The 17000-nt window shown below is 43.1% G+C and overlaps 1 pseudogene; it reads right to left on the bottom strand.

The window, feature by feature from the left end:
* Positions 1 to 277: 277 nt before the first annotated feature.
* On the bottom strand, positions 278 to 1335 carry LOC104872134 (annotated as a pseudogene).
* Positions 1336 to 17000: the final 15665 nt, after the last annotated feature.

Below are 17000 nucleotides of genomic sequence, written 5' to 3'. Positions count from 1 at the left end.
TTTTTATTTTTTATTTTGTTGTTGTTTTGTTGTTGTGCTATTATATTACAGCAGAGTCAGGGTAGAGGCAAAAGCAGAGGCAGGGTGTGGTCTAGGGATTTCTTAGAGATCAGAATGTGCCTGTTTTACCCGAAAGGGGGCTATCTCCAGGGACAGGATTAGGACTGGCTGAGTTGAAAGTGAGGACAGGGGCAGCTAAAATTATTTCTCCTTCTTTTCCTCATGTCTCCCATCTTCTGGAGAGCGGGTGGGGTTTCTGCACAGGGAAAGTGTCAGCTCATTCTCCCAGGGTTTCGTCTTCTTCCCAGAGCTGCATGAGGTGGTGAGTGGGGCATATCCTGGTGCTGCCTTGACCCCATCCCCCTGCTGAGGGCTTCTTCTCTCCACCTGTGAGCACCAGGGCCTGCAGGATGTCAGACAGTGACATGATTCCCTTGACCACATCATTCTCATCCACCAGTGCCAGCCAGTGAATCTCTGCCTCTGCCAGCCCGTTGATTATGGTCTCCAGAGTCTCATGCGGATAGCACTTAAGAGCACCCTCAAAGTAATGTGATCAGTACTGGAGGGCTTTGGTCACAGATACGTGTTGGTTGTTATAGGTCTTTTCCATTGCCACATTGCTAGCATCAAACTTGGAGTAGATGTCACCACACGCCCTTTCTCAGCCACACTGGCAGTGCTGCACAAAGATGCCCAGAGCCACGTAGATGGGGGCGGTAGTGTGGACCATAGCAATCCTGGCATAGGTGCCGCCAATCTGTAGCTCTTCCAGGGACTTAGACATGAACTCAGGCTTGGGGAACTCAGTGATAAATAATTTGAGGAACTTGAGAATGTGCTTGCAAGTTAGTATGTATAAGATGCTGCCTGATTTTGAGTCAATAACTGGCAGCCTGTGGGTCTTGTTTTGAAGGAATGAAGAGACAGCATCAAACAAGCTGGCATTAGGAGAAATGCAGACAAGTGGCTTAAAGGAGTCCTAGAGGTACAATTCTCTCCAAGTTTCTATTTTGTGTTCTTCTAGCTCATAGATCCCTACCAAGGTTGACTTACAGTGATGGTGTAGAAGATTGATGAAATCAGTGATGGTCAGCATTCCACAAAACTTTGCTTCTTACTGTGCTACAAAGGGGCAGCACATACACCATTGGTCACCAAAGCAAGGAAAGCTTTCTTCATCTGTATCAGACACAACCGTTTGGAGCTGGTAGGAGTCAGGTCACAGCCGCAGTGAGACTTCATGAAGGAAGCATATACTCTATTGTTGGATTCTGGGGTCTCTTCAGGATGTTCAATTTCCTGAGCTGAGGAGCTACCTGAAGTGACCATCTCCTTCACAAGAGGGGCTGACTCAGTGCTCCATTGTTTTTATTATTAATTTTATGGAAATAAATGCTCACTTGTAAAGATTCACATATACAAAATTATAAAGTGGACAATAAAAATTTACTATATTTCCTCATGGAGTAATTATAATAATTTTATGTATCCTTATATATAATATATATCCTTACAGAGGTTATCATTTTATTCAAATCAAGTTTAGACTGTAAAATACAGAATATTTCATAACATATTTTGTTTGGTAAACAATGTGGTATCTGCGGTTTCCTTTAAAGCTGTGTCATTATTTGCAACAACTAGAGTGAACTTCCATACATATGCACCTTAATTTAATCATTTCTCCACCAATAAACAGTAAGGTGTCAAAACCTTTTGCTTTTGTGCATGTTCTGGGGAGGGCCTGGGGCTGAATTAGGGCTTCATAGATGCAAGGCAAGCAAGCATTTTACCACTGAACTACATCCCCAGCCCATTCCTCTGCTATTATGAAAAATATTCATTATATAATCTTGTGCATTAGCTTAATTATTTCCTTAGCATAAGATACAAGAATTGCTATGACTGGGACAGACTGCATAAACATGTCAGACATGTGGCTCATGTACTGCAGAATTATCCCCAGAAAGACTGGATCACCTCTTACTGCACGGATCCTGGCTCCCTCTCATATTTGAGCATTGGTGGGATGGTCAGGGTTGGCCTCTGAGACACATGAGCTCTGTCTCCTCCTCAGGGTGTCCATCCTCCACCAGCCTCACTGAGCTCAGCTCAGCACATGAAAGGGATCAGAGAGAAGCCAGAAAGGTCTCCGGAAGCTTAGTCTAGGAAGAGGTGTACTCTGTGCCAAAATTATCTCAAAATGGATCAAACACTAAAATGCGAAATGAAAAAACCATAGACTTTTAGAAAAACACGCAGGCTAAATATTCAAAAGTTTGGGTTAGGACAATGGGGTAAATGCCTGTTGCCTTGGTAAAAACGAAGCCTGACTGAGAGGACTTCAGAGAGGAAACCCAAAAACTGGAGAATTAACCCCAGGCCTGAGACTTGAGCAAGAAACTTTGCAATGCTCACTAGAAAGATTTCTGGTATCCTGGGACACAGACTCTGTGTCCTCTGTTTCCTCCTTTCTGGATGGGAAAATTCCTACACCTGGGAAGGGGACAGGTAAGAGTGTCCTTATTTTCACAGGGTGGAGAAATAGGACTAACAGCTAACTTTAAGGAGACTTTCCTCACCTAGACCAGACTTAGATGAGAAAAATGTGGAATTCTGGGAGCCTTGGTATGTTTTGCATGAGGGAGAAAAAGAAATAATTCGTGGCCAGAGGGTGGATTGTAATGATATCTGAAATATGTCTACAAATTCTGCAATATTCCTCCCCTCAGGCAGTAGAAATTAAGTTGTCACAGCTAGAGTGTGGGATGGACTTAGTGACCTTCCTTTAATGAAAAGAATATGACAAAGTGATGATATGTCATGTCCAAGATCACATTATGAAAATGACAGTGGTTTCTGTCTTAGATGAGGTCTCCCCGCCTCCTTTTAGCTACCTGTCTCTCTCTATTTACCTATCTGTCTCTGTTTCTGTTTTTCTCTGCCTCTCATCACTTGCTCTAATGAATTCAGCTGCCATGTCTGTCTGAGGACACTCAGGTGACCTGTGGAAAGGCTCGCATAGAAGGCATTAAAGGCCATCAGCCAATATGTGAGTCACCTTGGATACGGATTTTCTGAGACCTTCAAACAGCCACACAAGTGACGCTGGATACAGACCTCACCCAGCAGAGCCATGAGAGGACAGCAGCAGACTCTAAGCTGTTCCTTCACCAAAACTGGACAAAAGACCCAGAGTCCTGACCTGAAGATATTGTGGGATGGTCAACATCCCATAGTTATAAGCTATGAAATTTGTAATAGTTTGTTACCTAGCAATGGCTAACTAATATAGATGTCTACCCTAAAACTTGTTTCATGGTTTTTATCTTGGCACTACCATTGTCCAGTATTTCATATCCTGAAAATGTACAACAGGAAAAATAAGAGAATTTGGGATAGGTTTTTAGAAAAGATACATTGGTGTCATATCTGTAAAAGTATGGGCACATAGGAACATGGAACAGATGAAAGAGACTAGAAATAGTTCCACATGAATATGACCAACTGATCTTTAACAGAGAAGTATGAAGGCAATTCAGTGGAGCACGTGGTTTCCTGTTAGTTTTCTAAACCAGTTTCTTATTGTTGTTGTACAATAATATTACAAACAATATGAATTTATTACTTTTTAGTTATGGCATTTGGAAGTCAGACAATGGGTCTTATGAATTAAAGGAGCAAAAAAAATAAAGGAGCAGCAGGGCTGTGTTGTCTAAAGGCTCTGGGGAGAGAGTTCTTTGCCTTTTCTAGCACCCATATTCAGACTGTGGATGTGCCTCAGTGGTACAGTTTTTTCCTGTCACATGCAAGACCCTGGTTCAATCTCCAGGGCCAACAATAACAAATTTCAGCACCCTAGGCTCATGGTCCTTTCCAGCACTACTGTAATCTCTGCTGCTGGCATTGCATCTTCATCTCTGACTATGCCTCTGTTGCATCTTTTTATACAGACCCTTGTGATGATATGGGGCCCACTTAGGTGGTCTTTTGAAAAAATGATGTTGGGTGGGTGAACTGGACATCTCTATGCAAAAAAAAAGATCAAATTTGACTCATACTTTATCAAAATTAACTCAAAGTTGATTATAAGCCAAAATGTAGAAGGTTCGACCCAAATCTTTAGAAGAAAACATAGGAGATACCTTTGTGACCTTTGGTTATAGAAATAGTTCTTAGATAACATATCAATAGCACAATCTTTTGAGGTTTTCTTTGAAGAGTGGCCTTGTGAGACAAGATCTCACTATGTTATGTAGCCAAGACTAGCCTCACACTTTCAGTCCTCCTGTGGCAGCCTCCCAAATGCTGGGATTACAGTCTTGTGCCACTGTGGAAAAATCCTTTTTTTTTTCTTTTTTTTTTTTTTTTTTTTTGGTACCGGGGATCGAACTTGGGTCCTTGCACTTGTGAGGCAGGCCACCGAACCACTGAGCTAAATCCCCGGCCCAATCCTTTCTTTTTTAATTGGAAGATTAAAGCTTATCAAAATTAGAAATGCAGGGTGGCCCACACTGTCATTCTAGAGCTCTTAGAAGCTGACGCAGGAAGAGAGCAAGATTAAGCCCAACCTGTGAAACATAGTGAGATCTTGTCTCAAATTAAAAAATAAAAAGGGGCTGGGGAAGTGGCTCAGTGCAAAGGTCCTGGGTTCTATACCCAGTAATATCAAAAAAAGAAGTTTACTCTACAAAAGATACAGATAAGAGAGTAAAATGATGAGCCAAATATTTACAAATCACTTATCTAACGAAGGACTTGTCTCCACAATATGCAAGGAACTCTCCAAATGCAGAAATAAGAAAATAAACTTTAGTTTTTAAATGGTAAAAAATGTAAACAATCATTTCACCATAAAGATATACTGAGTCAAATAGGCATGAAGAAATGCTTAATATCACTAATCATTAAGGAAATATAGACTAAAACTATAATAAAATACTTCTATTATATACCTATCAACATGACTAAACACACACACACACACACACACACACACACACTGAGAATACCAAATGCCAGTGAAGATATGGAATGACTAGAACTCTTACATTTTGCTGGTAAGAATGTAAAAATAGTATAGTCACTTTGGAAAACTGCTAGTTTCTTTGAAAGTTACCATGTGACCTGGTTATCTCACTCCTAAATATTTATTCAAATATAGTGAAAAATCTATGTTGACATTTTTAAAAAACCTGTATGGTGATTGTGCATTTGCCTTTTTATTCATCATGTTCAACCATCCACATAGCCCTCAACAGAGAAATGAATGAAACACAAATGAACAGAGATGAAAGAGAGCAAACTATGAACGCATGCAACATCATAGGCAAATCTCAAATGCATTATGTTCAGTGAAAGAAGCCAGACTCAAACACATGCATGATTCCATTTGTATTTCACCCTGAATAAAGCAAAACTGTAGTGACAGATTAGATCAGTGGTTGCCAAGAGAGCAAGGGTTTAACTCAAAGAGGTGGCTGTAGTTAATTTTTTGGAGCAGGTAGAGTGATAGAACTGTCCTGCATCCTGACTGTGGTTGCATTTGTCGAACTCATAGGCTAAGCCTGGGTGTGTAGCTGTGTTAGTGGTGTTGCCCAGCATGCCCAAGGCAAATGCAGTACAAAGCCACTACTAATGACTTCGGTGACATCTCTTGTTCCCAACTTGACACCTAACAAAATGTTCCGTTTCAAAGACTAGATAGAGAGTGAGGATGAATCTCAGCATTTTTCTAACAAGGGAAATACAGCTCAGAAATAAAGAGGAGACCACCCTAGGGTCACACTGTGGGTTGGCGGCAGAATTGGGGCTGCCAGCTTACCGATAAAATGTTCTCAACCGAATTCCATTTCAGTGCCAACTTTAAGTGATATAGAAAACATTCCTCCCAGAGTACCAGATGACCAAAACAGCCAAAATGCTCCAGGTATGTGGAAAGGGAAAAACAACCAATGTTCCTATAAAGAAAAACATCCAAAGAAACCTTTTAGATTTAAATAAATATTGTGACTTTCTTTTTGCTACAATCTGCTACGGGCAAGGTGATTTCTCTCAGTTCTCCCATGCGAGAGAACAATGACATGATTGTGGGTTATCTTACTTAGAGTGTTTCTCAGCCTCTGAATAAGCGCCGCTCTCTGCGTCGAAATATGAGCCAATATATGTAGATCCGAGGAATTTTTTGAAAATATAAGTGCCAAAGGTGCAGGGGTGTTAACAGACCTTACAGCTTTAACCACAAACCTAACAATTGGTTTCCCCAAAGTTTAAAAAAGCAACAACAACAAAAAACACTTTACACAAAATCTTCAACACATTTTTGTAGGCTCTTGTCCAAAGATAGAGGGGGATTTCACAAGAAGTTATTGCCACAGGTTGCTATTTCTTTTTTAATTCAACCTGACATTCAAGTTGATTTCTATAGGTTGAAGCTACTAGAGCAAGAAGACAAGATTGCCTGAATGAAAAGGCTGAAAAGCAATAAAGAGATCCCACTCTTAACTCTGGAGAGCACAGAATTAAAGAACAAAACGAAACAAAAACCTACACAAGTATCTTTGGACAGGTAGAAACCTGAATTTTGTGAGAACTCTATTCCAAATAGGGACAAGATTGTGAATCTTAGGCAACCAAAGCCATGCAAAGGGGCTGGGGTACAGCTCAGTGGACCTGTGTGTCCTGTGTGGTGCCCTGGGTTCTGTCCCCAGTACTGAAAAGAAAAAGGAAAAAATCCAAGCAAAGGGCTCTGCCCTTCTCCCCACCCCGACCCCACAGCATGAGCGAAGCCAGAGTGAAGGAAATATCTTGGAGATTCATCTCAATGCAAAGGTGGGAGCCTTTATTTATAGGTACCAGGCCCTTCTCACAGCTGAATGCTTTGCTTTCTGACAAGACACATTTAGGATCATCATGCTCTCAAATTTACTGGCAGACATTATGCAGTAAATTATTTCTTGGCTATAAAATCAGACCCAATTTATGCGCATAGCAGAGCCCTGTAAGTATGACTATTACCATGCCAATAGTCAGTGTTTAAGTTGTAATAGGCTTTCCATGAGCACTGGTGTACATCATTCATTTTTATTTTTCCTATTTATATATTTATTTTCGTGGGGCTAAGGATTGAACTCAGGGCCTTTGCACTGAACTTCAGTCTCGGTCCTTTTATTTCTTCTTCTTCTTCTTCTTCTTCTTCTTCTTCTTCTTATTATTATTATTATTAATAATTATTATTATTATTATTATTATTTATATTAAGGTAGGGTTTCACTAAGTTGCTAAATTGCCCAGAACCTGGACTAGAACTTGCTATCTTGCTTCTGCCTCGCTGGGATGCTGGAATTACAAGCGGGCACCACTATTCCTGAGTTTACAACATTCATTTTTAAGTGGAGGAGAATTAGTGAGTTGGTAGGTATCAGACAAAAATAATTTTGTTTTGTTTTTACTTTCCATATCAAATAGTACACTTACAACAGATTCCATCAAACTAAAACTTTGGGGTAGGAGGTGGAAGAGATGTGCTCTGGTGACTTTTGTAGCCCGTTGGACTCCAGTGAACGTTCCCCATGGTCTCTTCCTTGCGCCTCTTTGAGCCTTAGTGTTTTCACTTTTTCTTCTTTCTTTTCCTTCCTTCCTCTTTTTCCTTTCCTTCTTCCTTCCATCCTCCTTTCTGCCTGTCTTTCTGTCTTCCTATTGTTGCTACTGTACCATCTCAGTCCCTGATTTTCTCCTCCTTGTTCTGTCCCCTTCGCCACCCTAAAGGTGGCAGAAAGGCAGGCGAGCCCATGGCAGCCTCCGCCCTGATGCTGACATGTTCTCAGACCACAGATGCCACACAAGTTTCCTACAGCTCAGCTCACGCCCCCTGTTTTCCAGTGAAGCCCTGTTCGCTATGTTTTCCTTTTCCCCAACCCTTTCTGGGCTCCCTTCATCCCCGGAATCCCGCGTGTCGTGGGAGGTCGGTGTCCCTAGCGCAGCCAGCACTGCACCTGTGAAGTCCGACTTCTGAATGTTGAACCCGTGTCTCTGTGTGGGTCTTGTCAAAACCAGCCCACACTTCCTAAAACTCAGATTTTCAGGAGTTGTGCTCCCTTACTCTTTTCAACTTTCTTTAAGGGCAAAACTTTCATAAACATCCCCTCTTTTAAGAAGGGGTGATTAGTTGTAGCTGCTCACTCGCCTGCCCCGCTGAGCCTGGCCGGGAGGATTTCCTGCATGAAAAGCCATTTCTGCAGCCCAGCCAGGTTGCCTCACCTCGCTCCTGAGGTTCGAGCCTTAATGCTGTCATCTGGAAAATGGGAATAACAATACCCACCCTGAGGTGCTGCTCTGAGACTGGAATAAGACATTGTGGGTGGTACTTAGTAACTGTAAAGAGTCACAGAGTGAGCCAGTACTGGGGGTTTTGTTTGCTTTCAGCACGTTTTGCCCCCAGCATCAAATCAGACTCTTCCTCAGCAGAATTCACCAAGGGTGCACCCTCGCAGGTGACAACTTCTCACGGAGGAAGCCGGTGGCCTGTATTATTATTATTATTTATATTAAGGTAGGGTTTCACTAAGTTGCTAAATTGCCCAGAACCTGGACTAGAACTTGCTATCTTGCTTCTGCCTCGCTGGGATGCTGGAATTACAAGCGGGCACCACTATTCCTGAGTTTACAACATTCATTTTTAAGTGGAGGAGAATTAGTGAGTTGGTAGGTATCAGACAAAAATAATTTTGTTTTGTTTTTACTTTCCATATCAAATAGTACACTTACAACAGATTCCATCAAACTAAAACTTTGGGGTAGGAGGTGGAAGAGATGTGCTCTGGTGACTTTTGTAGCCCGTTGGACTCCAGTGAACGTTCCCCATGGTCTCTTCCTTGCGCCTCTTTGAGCCTTAGTGTTTTCACTTTTTCTTCTTTCTTTTCCTTCCTTCCTCTTTTTCCTTTCCTTCTTCCTTCCATCCTCCTTTCTGCCTGTCTTTCTGTCTTCCTATTGTTGCTACTCTACCATCTCAGTCCCTGATTTTCTCCTCCTTGTTCTGTCCCCTTCGCCACCCTAAAGGTGGCAGAAAGGCAGGCGAGCCCATGGCAGCCTCCGCCCTGATGCTGACATGTTCTCAGACCACAGATGCCACACAAGTTTCCTACAGCTCAGCTCACGCCCCCTGTTTTCCAGTGAAGCCCTGTTCGCTATGTTTTCCTTTTCCCCAACCCTTTCTGGGCTCCCTTCATCCCCGGAATCCCGCGTGTCGTGGGAGGTCGGTGTCCCTAGCGCAGCCAGCACTGCACCTGTGAAGTCCGACTTCTGAATGTTGAACCCGTGTCTCTCTGTGGGTCTTGTCAAAACCAGCCCACACTTCCTAAAACTCAGATTTTCAGGAGTTGTGCTCCCTTACTCTTTTCAACTTTCTTTAAGGGCAAAACTTTCATAAACATCCCCTCTTTTAAGAAGGGGTGATTAGTTGTAGCTGCTCACTCGCCTGCCCCGCTGAGCCTGGCCGGGAGGATTTCCTGCATGAAAAGCCATTTCTGCAGCCCAGCCAGGTTGCCTCACCTCGCTCCTGAGGTTCGAGCCTTAATGCTGTCATCTGGAAAATGGGAATAACAATACCCACCCTGAGGTGCTGCTCTGAGACTGGAATAAGACATTGTGGGTGGTACTTAGTAACTGTAAAGAGTCACAGAGTGAGCCAGTACTGGGGGTTTTGTTTGCTTTCTGCACGCTTTGCCCCCAGCATCAAATCAGACTCTTCCTTAGCAGAACTCACCAAGGGTGCACCCTCGCAGGTGACAACTACTCACGGAGGAAGCCGGTGGCCTAAAGGCTGAGTCCAGAGATTTCTTGGCTGCCCGGGAGAATAGTTGCAATCTGAGAAGCAGGCTGTTGCCCAGCATTCAGGAAGGGAATATCACAACTGTATTAATTTGGGGTTGTGATGACTGAGATGATTCATTCTGTCACTAGCAAAATCTCCAAAAAATTCCAGGCCCCTTATCTGTTCCTTTCATTGGATATTTTTCAAGTTTTAATTGCTATGCACCAAATCCTGCTCTTTAGCACTTCCAATTTAGTAATTTGAATTTCCCATTTTACAGCTGCTCTCTCCAATGGCTGCCCATTAATTTAGCCCACACTGAGCCTGAATTGGCTCTAGTCCCCTATTTCTGATTATTCCTTATTGACCCATGTGGGGTTTTCTGATCTTACAGTTTTCCCTTGGTTGTAATAGATCTATACCAACTATCTCAGTTCTTTTTCAACTTTTGCGGATGAATAAAATTTATCTATTCATTGGCTTTGAACAGTCATTCACACTTTAGTACAAATGGGTGTTTAATATTCAGTTGACTTGTATTCACTAGAACACACAAGACTGAGGAATATGCATAAAATAGCAAACAAGGAGAGACATAATTTGAAAATTTAAATCAGCCAGATGTGCATGGTAATCTTCTAAAAAGGGCTTAACACTCAGTTTTTATTTGGCCCTTCTCTGTGGTCAGCGCTGTTCTGGGGGTGGCAGGCTTGACCAGCTGTTTCCCTCAGCTCTCTGAGTAGCAGTGCAAGGACCTGGCAAATGTGAGGCAAGTAGTGATTCACCACTGAGCTTTATCCTCAGCTGTATTTTTGTTATGAAACAGGGTCTCACTTTGTTTCCCAAGCTGGTCTGGAACTCACCATCTTCCTGCCAAAGCCTCCTAAGTAACCAGGATTACGAGTGGGCACCTCCATGCCCTATTTAGGTGTTAGCATCATTTTAACTCCAGAAACAGGTCACACGAGCCTGCAGGGGACAGTGGGGTGTGGCCCCTGGCACAGGCATTTGTGGTTTCGGAATTGCCCCAACCTGATCTCTCCCTTCCCCCACTGGATCTTCCCATAGGTGGTGATAACTGCGGTGCAGATTTTTTGTCTTTCCTTTTCTTTTTTGTTATTTTTCACTTTTCTTTCTTTCTTTCTCCCTTTTTCTGTCATTCTTTTCAACAAATGTGATTTTCTATTTATGCTGTGAGGGGCTTTTCAGATAAAGACATTAAATATCATCTTTTAAACTGGGCATGGTTGTGCACACCTGCAATCCCAGCACTGGGAGGCTGAGGCAGAAGGAGGGTGGGTTCCAGCCATGCCTGGGCAACACAGTGAGAGACCCCCATCTCAAAATTTTAAAAAGGCATGGGATATAGCTCAGTGCAAAGGCCCTATGTTCAATTTCCAGTTTTAAAATCAATTGTTTCTAAAAAAAAAAAAACAATCTTCTTCTGCCTGTAGGTCTTGCTTTGAGGTTCAGAAGCTCTGTTTACCTCAACTACACTCGAGTGTGTGGAGCTGGATGGCCTTGGTGGTGGCCTGTGTGGGACCTGCTCACTTCCTGGGGAGGAGACCTGCGGAGCACTCTTCTAATGGACTGCTCCAAAGTGACAAAGAGTGATTTCTCTACTGTCCCAGAACAGGGCATCAGGCAGGGTACTGAAAGAGTCATTTAATTCCCTCTTTCAGGCTGGGGCTGAAATGTTCCTAAGAGGTGGCTCCAGAGAGGAGTCCCTTTCTGCTTTAAGTGTTCACTAATGTGGCCTTGGCTGTTTCTTAAGGTCTGAGGTATGGGGCCTCACGGCTTCTTATTGGGGAAGGTCTGAAATGTCAGCCTTTACTTCCTTTCCTTAATCACAGCAGCTGATTCTATCTGAGGCTTCCTCCTGTGCCTCATAAATGAGGATGCGTCTTCCCGGATCTTACACAAGTGTCAGCCTGTGTAATCTCACAGTGACATGCTCATGCTTACAGGACTCAATGCCCTGCTATAGTTAGCCCTCTACACAAAGGAAGAAAACTAAGATCTGAGTCATGTCCAGCTTTTAGTGTAGTGTGTGCTTGCAGAGGGCATTTAGGATCGCCCTGTCTCCCAATGGCTCCACTGCTTCAAAGTTGGTGACACAGTTGTGGTATCTTCAGAGACCACTGCAGAAACAAAGGACAAACAAACTCCTGGGTCTACAGTGTGTTACTCATTAAAAGCATGATTTCTGCTTTCTTCCAAGGTAGACATGGAGTTTAAAGTGGTTTTTGCTGAAAACCCATGACTCTTCATTTGGGCCTAAAGACACCCAACAGGTAGATAATTAAAAATAGAACAAAGCTTGACCTTCATTTGATAAAACTCTGGGTCACATCCTTTCAGCACTGCTTAAAGGCATGCTAGTCATTTTAGGGGTGTCTCTATAAAAATTAGCATAACAAGGTTATTTGTATCACCCCTCCAAGGCTGAGGGTACCAAGGTAAATTTGTAAAGATGTTCAGCTCTGCCCAGAGTCCCCATTACCCTAAACTTGTGGTTACCTTGGATTCCAGCAGAACTACACATGAGTGAGACTGCCTTCAAGTCACAGGGTGTCCTCCTGGAAACCAAATTGTCCCTCCAGCCAAGCAGATTCAACTTTGAACCATGAAAGCAGGTGTGAGATGATAATCAACTGAACTCTGGCCCTCTTGTTTAATCCTTAAAAGCAGGCCACCTCCTTTAAACAGTGGCTTAGTCTGGTCGTCAGAGTATGTCCCCATTGAGGCAGATGAGAAGAGCCTGACTCTGATTTTCCACGGCCAAATGAAAGGGGAGATGTCAGTGCATTCCTTCCCCTCTTTTCCCTGTGCTCCCCTTCATCCCCCCCAGTGGACGGGGACAGCTTGCTTCCTTGTCCTTCCTGAGTATCAAACTGCCATTCTCCACTCTAGGCAACCGTCCAGCCACCCAGCATGGTGTCCCTCTCTGACTCCAGCCACTCCTGATCATACTGTTGGCTTTTTGAAGGAGGAAAGTGACACCCTCGAGTGGCTGCGATCGGGAAGGGAGGGAACTGAGCCCCTTATTGGCACACGCAGCCTTCATAGCAAACTTTCAGCCTTGCCCCTCACTGAAACCGGTCTGCAGCTGCTATAGAAGATGCACTCCTCTGCCAGCACTCCCCTGACACTCCTTGAGTTTAGTGTAAGGGGGTCATTCCTGTGTTCTGACCCTTTGTGCTACAGCCAGGCCCTGTTGAAATAAAGGCTTGCTTTGATGTTCTTATAACCTGCTTGTCATTTGTTTCTTGGGTAGTATGCGCTCCACAAGTCTGTAAACCTACTTGTGATTTTTATCCCGAGTAGTGTGGACAGAGTAATAATTCAACAGAAAGAGCAATAAACACTCTGAGCTCTTATCACCAAAGAGCTCCAGAGACCAGCAACCAATGCAGAGCCACAGCATCCAGTAGAGTCAACCTATGGTTGGCAGTGGCGGACAACCTATAGTGTCCTGCACAGGCCAGCATCAGATGGTGACAACTGACAGTGGCAGTGACCAGCAGCTGGCTCTGTCAGCCGTTGGCACCCAGCGTTATCTGGTGTCATTTGGTGCCATCAAGACTGCTAGCGGCAGAGTTGAACTTTGCCAATTCACGATCTCCATCTGAATTGAGCAAAAGAACCCAGGCTGATTGACAACACCTTCAGCTACTGCCCAAGCTAGAGTCCAGTTCTATTTTTTTTCTTAATCTCCTTTGTTAAGGACTTAATATTTAGCAGATCCTCAAGTTAAAGGCCCTCACCATTTTCTCTTATTTTTCCCCCTGAAAATGTGTGTGCTTTAATTTTAATTTCTAGTATGACTAAAAGCAGGGGTCCATGCTAGCTCAAATAAAAATTTGAATTATAGAGATTTATATTCTCTAGCTGAACTCTAGGACCTCTCCAGGCCTCAGTCTGAGCCTTTCCGTGGAGTGAAGGTCACTGTGCTAAGCAGTGGGCTCCTGTGAGGGGGCTAGCAATAGGCTACCATGGAAAGAGTGACCGGCACTCAGTGGGAGCCCCTCACAGATGTCTGACACATTCTACAGGCATGTATCCAGAATCTGGGAGAAATCACAGCTGGTTGAGTTGATAGGGAAAACTGTTATAGATAACAAAAAACCTATAAAGTGTTACAGTGTAAAGTGGCTTCTGCTGTCTGTAACAGCAGTTTGCTTTGTTTAGCTCAAAACTAATGCACACCAAAGGCACTAATTGCTGAATGAGGCATTTGTTCTGACCCTGAGATAACAAGGCACATCAAGGTCTTGAGCTCTGATGAGACTGGAGCCACATGATCATAAAAGTGTCTAAATGAAAGAACCCATTGCTAACATTTGCTGCCCTGACCCTGAACACCCCCCTTCCTATGGGCTAGAACAGATAACTAGGCCATTCTTAAAGGTAAACTCCCCAACTGCAAAGAACTGTTATATTTGGGTTGAAAAGATTAACTATTCTGTGACCGTGATTTAAACGGTGAGAATGAAATGTAACCACCCAAATGAAGTCAAGGCTGTAAAACCCTATAAGAGGAGGAGTTGTAACCCAGTGTGTCCTCGATCCAGGCATGGCTTATGTGCGATCGACCTTTATTGATAAGCAAGTTTATTATTTTACTTCCATTCTGCTGCCTCTCTGTGTGTCACTTGCTGATTCCTTCCATAACAGAGTGAGGAAAGCCATTGATCACAGCATATAGAACAGAGTAAAAGCATTATCTGCTAAATGGGTGAACAAAACTTTCCCCTACAGCACGTGTTGTTTTTCTTTTAAGACAAAAGATGCTAATACATGAATTTTGTTTTTTTTCTAAACTAGAACTTGAGTATTCAGGTCTAATTGTAGCATTCGCATTTTGCAATGAGTAAGTGGGTTTTGAGGTGTGGTTTTGGGCACTCGTCTCTAAAAGGTTCTCCATCACTGCCCTAGTGAGACCCATGTGAGCCAGGGAGTGTATCTAGCCTGACCATCTTGGATGCTTCTGACCAGGAATCTCGAGTCAAGCTTCTTCTGAATCTTGACCTGCCATTTACTGGTAATTACTTGTATACATAAGCCTTAGTATTATACATAAGCTCATAACAAAGGTGATATATTTTGATCATAATCATTTGTCTTACAGGAAAAAGCTTTGGATAAAGAAAGATTATAGGGTGTGTTGTTCTGGGGAGTGCTAGTGGTCAGGGGACCTTCTTAGGATATCTGATTCTATAGGGGTGAACACATTTGACTGACTTGCTGTTGACCAGACATTTTTTTCCCAAAAAATTTTTCTTCCCTAAGGATAGAAATTAAGTTATAGAAAATCCATGGTAAGCTAGGAGTGGTGGTGTATATCTGTAATCCCATGAAAAGAAAAACCTATGAAAACAGCTCCTATTCATAGGAGCAATACATTTAATTTTGTCTGATAGAGAATATAAATCTCTGTAATTCAAATTCTTCTTGGAACTAGTTCTAAGATCTTCCTGGTTTCCCTGTTCATTATGAGCTGAATAAAATCTTTGGCATGTATTTCTTTTGCATTTACACAAGTTCTGATTTTACCAGGGATCGAACCCAGGGCCTTTGCACTGAGCTACATCCCCAGCCTCCTTTTTTTTTTTGTTGTTTTTTTTGTTTGTTTGTTTTGTTTTGTTTTGAGACAGGGTCTCACTATGTAGTGAGACTGACCCGGAACTCACTATGTAGCTCAGGCTGATCTCGAACAAACAGCAATCCTCCTGCCTCAGCCTCCTGAGTGCTGGGATTACAGGCGTGCGCCACCACGCCTGGCCTATCTTTTTTGTTGTTGTTGTTGTTGTTGTTGTTGTTTTTGGTACCGGGGATCGAACTTGAGTCCTTGCGCTTGCGAGGCAGGCAGCAGAACCACTGAGCTAAATCCTTGGCCCTATTTTTTATTTTTTAATTTGAGACACTCAGTAAGTCACTAAGTTGCCCAGGCTGGGTTTGTATTTGGGATCCTCTTGTCTTAAGACTGAGTGCTGGGATTATAGGCATCATCATGTCCAGGGGCTGAATTTACCTTTTGAAATTATAATTTAGCAAAATGAAGAGTAATAATAGATCTAAAATGCCTGCTCTGCCAGAGACTCTCAGGTAATAACTGTGACCATGATTTTACTGTGGATAGATTGTGCCTGTAGACCAGTGGGGGCTAAGGGTCAGTACAGAGCCATCAGGAGTCATCAGGAGTGGGCTGATGAGAGTCCATTCTCCTGAAACATATTCTGGCTCAATGAATAAATTTACTCCCTTGTTTTAGGGTGCATCTCTAGGTACAAGTCCAGAACTCTCCTGGAACAATGGCAGAGCTTGTACCACAAATGGGGGTTGAACAGGAAGAGCAGACACGCTCCTTTACCTGAGATCATCATGCATCAGGGACTCTAGTGCCACCGGTGTGCCTTCACTCACCTCTCTGTCCTACCTGTTTGTTAGCTTGATCTCAGTTCCTGCCACAGAGCCAAAAGCATGGCTGCCAACACTCAAAGGAATGTTGCTATGTTCTGGTGTGGAAAGCTACACGTTGGAGAACACTGTTGTGGCCATATACAAGAAAGGTATTCCCAAGGTAAGCATAATGGTACACATCTGCAATTCCAGCACTCTGAATGCTGAGGCAGGAGAAGTGAAAGTTCAAGCCCAACCTGGGCAAATCATTGAGAGTCTGTTTCAAAATGAAAAAGGGATGGGGATGCAGCTCAGTGGCAAGACATGGGTTCAATCCTTAATACTGAAAAGGAGAAAGAAGAAAAGGAAAGGGAAAGGAAAGGATTTCTCACGTAGGCCACATGGCTGGAGTCTGGAATAAGCCAGTATCAGGCAGAAGAGGGAGGGTTCTGAGGAAAGAGAGCAAAATGTTCCTGCTACACCCTCTCAGGATGACTGAAGCCTTGAAATACAACCTCCTTAGAACCATAGTAGTAGAGGGGTTTTAGAGTCACAGCCTTTTCCTGTAAGACAAATGATTATGCTCAGTAAAACATCACCTTTGTTATGAGTTTATTTATAATATTAAGGCTTATTTATAGAAGTGATGACCAGTAAATGGCAGGTCAAGATTCAGAAGAAGCTTGACACCAGATTCCTTGTCAGAAGCATCCAAGATGGTCAGGCCAGATACACTCCCTGGCTCATATAGGTCTCACTAGGGCAGTGATGGAGAACCTTTTAG

This window comes from Fukomys damarensis, unplaced genomic scaffold (assembly GCF_012274545.1).
Source record: "Fukomys damarensis isolate Sample0158 unplaced genomic scaffold, DMR_v1.0_HiC HiC_scaffold_28, whole genome shotgun sequence".
Lineage (NCBI taxonomy): Eukaryota > Metazoa > Chordata > Mammalia > Rodentia > Bathyergidae > Fukomys > Fukomys damarensis.
Note: the sequence above shows the minus strand (reverse complement) of the source record. Positions and strands in the feature narration are given on the sequence as shown.